We start from the raw sequence: 5,367 nt of genomic DNA, 5'->3' as shown, positions 1-5,367 counted from the left end.
GGAAGCTCAAATCCACGGTCTGTTAGAAATTGTTATCCCCCTGTTCCTTGAATTTAAAGGAGAATATCTTTCTTTCTCTTTTTGAATCTTTCACCTCATTATTTCCTTAAAATGTAATGCTTACTCTATTTCGTTATCATTTCCATGTGACTGTGGTTTGGAAGTTGATACCTAAAGATTTCTAAAAAGTTGGCCAAATACCCTTGAAAGGTACCTTGATGATTATCTCAGACCCACTAAAATGTCTGCACTTTATATTGCATACAAATTAAAAATAAGTGCATTTTTGCTATAAAAAATAAGGCTGAAAAATCTATAGTTAAATAATCCTGGGTGAAACTCTTTTATAATCAATTTTTTTAATTATCCCCTTACTAAAATTTGAGGTAAATGAAGGTGTCAACGTTCTCTGGCACTTGGATCATTAATTATCTGCCTGCCTTTACCATATCATAAAAGACAGTCTTTTGCCTTGGTTTTCTTTACTTTGTCTACTTAAAGAATGCTTTGCTTGCATGCCTTTGACACATTGCATTTCATATCCTGCTTAGCCTTTGCTGGTCAAGAGAGCTTAGGTTTTCTTTTAGGTTCATTTGCTTAGAAACAAATTATATGAAATGATATCAGTAAAGGCGGCTTTGGGTGATGAACATGTGCTCATACTGTTCATGTGCCTGCTCTTCAACCCAGTACAAATTAACTTTTAATATGTTAATTAAAGCATTGGCTCCTTAGGAACGGAGAGCATCTCTCTCTTCTTCCTTCTCTCTTGGCCTTTGTCTTCCATAGTGCCTAGGAGGGTGTTGTATACTCTGTGATTCACTGAAAAAGGGTGCTGGCATACTTTGAAGACATGGTAATATAATAATAATAAAACCTTCTATTTTCTTTTCTCGTTTTCTAATCTAAACTCTGTATCTTTCTATCAATCACCCTTATGGTTCCCCTCAGCTCCCTTCATTTCAATTATATTCTTCCCGTAAGAAAATGAACAAACCAATCTCAATTTTCAGGTAGCAATCTCATGCATTTCCATGGCTTTATTTACTATGTATGCAGGTGACAGCCCGCTGATTCCATCAGTCACAGAGGTAAATTCCCATGAGTCCCCAAGATGCCTCGATTTATTATCCCTGGACTATTCCCTTTGAGAGATTTATCAAAGAAGGGGTGTTTCAGAGAAACCTAACAATCTTTGCATTGAGGTTCACTCAATCATTCAGGCAGTCTAAGGAATCACATTTGTGAAGCCTCTTGATGCATAAAATAATGCAAAGAGAGGAATAAAACTTAGACTGAACTTGCACTAGTGGGAAAGCCATGAATCGTAGTGATTAAAAACACAGACTTTGGACTCAGCCAGTCTGGATTCAAATCACAGCACACCAATTACTGACTCTGTGATGAGGGCCAGTTCCTGAATCTCAGTTTTCTCATATGTGAAAAGAAATAAGAATATCTACCTCATAGGACTGCTGAGAAAATCAAATGAGATGATGGTTGTAAATATGAAACCTAGTGAGATGTGCATTTTCCTAAAGCTGTAACTATACTTATTCCTAAAGACTGCAAAGTGGCCAATCTTATTATTAGGAAAGTTTCTTATTTCAGTTCCACAGATTCCTTTAGTTAAATCACGTTTTTCAAAATATCTCTATTGAACATGGTGGGAAGCACATATTATCAGACATCAGCAGTCCTGTCTTGCCATCTGCAGCATTATCAAGGGGCAGGGGAGCTGTTGCATCACATTATAAATTTGGCAGAAGGATTAAAGATGTATATAGTTTGAATCATAGGCTATGTGTTAATTAGTATAAAAGCCAAAGGAGTACTTGATTTTAAGTTCAACTTTAAATTTTAAATTTATTTATCAGTTCAGTGGAATAATAATATTAATAGCTAATATTAATGGAGTGATTACTCTGTGCCAGACACTAAATCCCTACCATAAATATTTCTCAATTTGGGGGAGTGTTCTGCAGGTCTCTGGGACAATAATCCTTGGGAAGCAATAATTATTGTGCCTTCTCCTCAAGTGAATCAAAATTCAAATTAAGTTCTCCTTTGACTCTGGATATGCCAACATCTGGCAGCTACTTTGACATCTATTTCTCACCAGGCCATTTATAACTCTCTGATTTTCTCTTCATTCTGAAGGTTGCTTTTTAATGAATTCCTCACCAATGTATAAAGGCCTTAAAGTTCAGTGCATTTTCATAGTCAGAGGGAGATTTCCAGGGACCAGCTGTGTTATCATGATGGGTCATTTGCGACATCACTAGGACATTCCTTAGTGCCCAATTTTTATTTATTCAATGAAAAAGGAGAGGAAAGCAGAGGACAGTTCAAATTGTTAATACTAAATGATGTATCTGAGAAACTTATAAATAGGGTAACTAATGGGCTACACTGGGCTGAAAGCAGTAATTTCATGGCAGGAAGAATGCCTAAAGGTCTTATTTCAAATTCTGGTGATGCAGCAGATCTAGATGCTAGCATTTTATAGTAATGCCTGAACTGACAAACATTAACCAGAAATCATTGCCCAGGATACAGGTGGCAATCTATCATAGTAAATGTCAGTCTGGGGAAGACTTTAAAAGCCAAAAAAACAAAAAAGATCAGACACAAAGCTCATCCAATTGGACTTTGCTCTCTAGAGGAATTGTAAATTCAGATTATAGTTGGGTGACCTTTGCTCTTTATAAGTTCTCAAAAAGTTCTCTAGCTTGGGGTGGTATTGTTTATGGCCCCACATGATTACATATCAATAGAAGACAGGCAATCTTTGCATGACACAAAGATTTCCAGGTTCTAAATAATGGCCCATGTATTCCAAGCTACATTCAAGTCAATAAAATTTCAAAGTAGCACCGATGATGGAGTTGGATCCATCCATGTGATCAGTATTAATAAAATTTAACTCTTAGTTATTTTTTTGCAAGTAATAATGATTTTTTCAAATCAGAAGGCTAATCAAAAGATTCCAAGCAGAATATATCAGCTTGCCCTTTTAGATATAATATCCTTATTTCAATCAACAGTATGATAGAAATCTCCTATTAATGTTTTTAAAACATAAAACAAATACAACACTCAACTAATTAAAAAGATTCTAGGGCTCTTGTTCCAGAAATAAAGTCTAAATCTCTGACAGAATACAAAATCTTTCAAAATGACCTCAACTTAACTTGCCAATCTTTTTCCTACAATTTCTACTCATCTCCAAAACTTATACTTAAACTATAGCGCCCTAGATCTGTTGCAGTTTCTCTAAAATGCCACGGACTTTTACCTGTTTCTTACACTTAAATGACTCACTTCCCTTCTCTGCATGAACAATTTCAAATCAGTCTTCAAACTCCAGCTCAACTACAACTCAGAGCTGGTTGCCTCTTCGATCTATCAGAGCATCTGCCACATTGTGCTGGCCTCTGACCGCATCACAGAGTGGAAAACTCTGTTTTGCCTTTGTATTTGTAGTATTACGAATGTCATTTAAGAGTCAATGGACAATAAATATATACTTTTTCTGAATGAATCATTCCCACAGATGTTGTGTGTATCTGTGCAGGTTATGCATGACATAACTCTGAGGGCCCCAATTCAGATAGATTGTGATGTGAATGGGAGGCGTGCAGTTGTGAAGTGCATACCACGAACAACATACATCAGACTCAGTCATTCAAGCTAAAAATCCTATATTCCCTCATGCTGAATGTTAGTATTTTATTCTACTCATCCTCTCTTCCGTCGGTTGCCAAATCCTGATAAGTCAGGATATGCTAGGTTTTGCTGTAGTAACAAATAGTTCCAAAATCTCATTTATTTAACCCAAGAAAAGTTACTCATTCACCGTACATGTCCAATACAGGCTGGCAGAGGAATTCTGCTCAATACTGTCTTTTAGAGAACCAGACTGGCAGAGGTTACAGCTTGACACATTTTCATGATCCTTGAGACTTTAAAATCAGAATGTGGCAGATGATATATTTGCTCTTTGAGCTTCTGTTTAGATGTAGCACATATCACTTCCAGTCACATATCAGTGGCCAAAGAAAATCATGTAGCCATGATACAAAGGGCCAAAGAAAATACCATTCTATCACATATTCTAAAGAAGGGGAAACTATACATAAATAGGAGCATCTCCTATTTCTATTCCATTTATCTGGTTTAATTCTTTCTCACTTTATCCTTGGACTACTAGAATCACCTACATAGCCTCTCTACCTTTCTTTTCTTTCCTCCATCTTGCTCTCAGCCCTTCTACCCATCAGTGGCAGATTGATCTTCTTAAAACACAACTCTTTCTTCTTTCAAGGAAGCGATTTTTAATTAAAACTTTCAGTAATTCTCTGATTGCCAAATTAAGCCTCAATTTATTCATCTAATCTCTCCTCTCATTCATTCTACAATTTTTGTGTTCTTAATGGGAATCAGACACTTAAGAAATAAAGAAAAGAGTTCTTGGATTTAACAAACCTACAGACAGACACAAAGAGAAAATGAGGACATTTCAGAGTGATGCTATAGTGGCATAATTCATTGGTAAGATCAAGAAGTAAATAATGTTGACTGGAAGTCAGTAAAGGCATCTCTGAGGAGGAGATGCTTAAGGTGGTTCTTCGATTTTTGATACATGCTTTATAGGCAAATATAGTTGAGAATGGGTGAATGGGGGAGGAGTGAAGGAAGAGGGAAGAGAATGGATAAAGATGCAGACATGAAAATTTGGTGTGTTGTAAGAAATGTAAATGGTTCTGTAGGCTGGAAGAGAAGGAGTTATTGTGGATTGAATTAGTTCTGAGGGGCAGAAAGTACGCTTGGAAAGAGAGATTGAAGTCAGGTGAGAAATGGAGGAGGCTTAAAGGTGGTTTTAAGGAATTTGGCATTTGTCGTTTGCGAAATGTAAAATTCAATAGTTTTAAGCAGGAAAAGATGGAATCTGACTTGCACTTAAGGTTTACTCTGGTGTTAGTATGAATGCAAAAGTGGAAGGCAGGGAAAATCTATTTTGGGGTGACTTGTATGGAGTGTGGGGTGAATTTTATATGTCAACTTGGCAGGGCCATATATATACATATATATGTATATTTTACTTAAAAAGACATTCTTTATTATCCTTTAAAGTGAAATCATGATGATATGATTTCACACTTACAAAATGTTATTAGAGAAATTCTATGCTAAAAAGTAACACTTTTAAAATATATTTAAGAATCAGAATACAGATGCCCTATATGCAGTCTTAATAAAATAGAGGAGTAAGCTGTGTTTCCATTTCTCAGTCCTTGAACTACAACTTATCTATTAGCCACTCCCACCATTCCACTCCACTACTGCCAATATTCCTTATACATT

Source organism: Suricata suricatta, chromosome 9 (genome assembly GCF_006229205.1).
Source record: "Suricata suricatta isolate VVHF042 chromosome 9, meerkat_22Aug2017_6uvM2_HiC, whole genome shotgun sequence".
NCBI lineage: Eukaryota > Metazoa > Chordata > Mammalia > Carnivora > Herpestidae > Suricata > Suricata suricatta.
The sequence above is the reverse complement of the archived record's forward strand: the minus strand, read 5'-3'. Positions refer to the sequence as shown.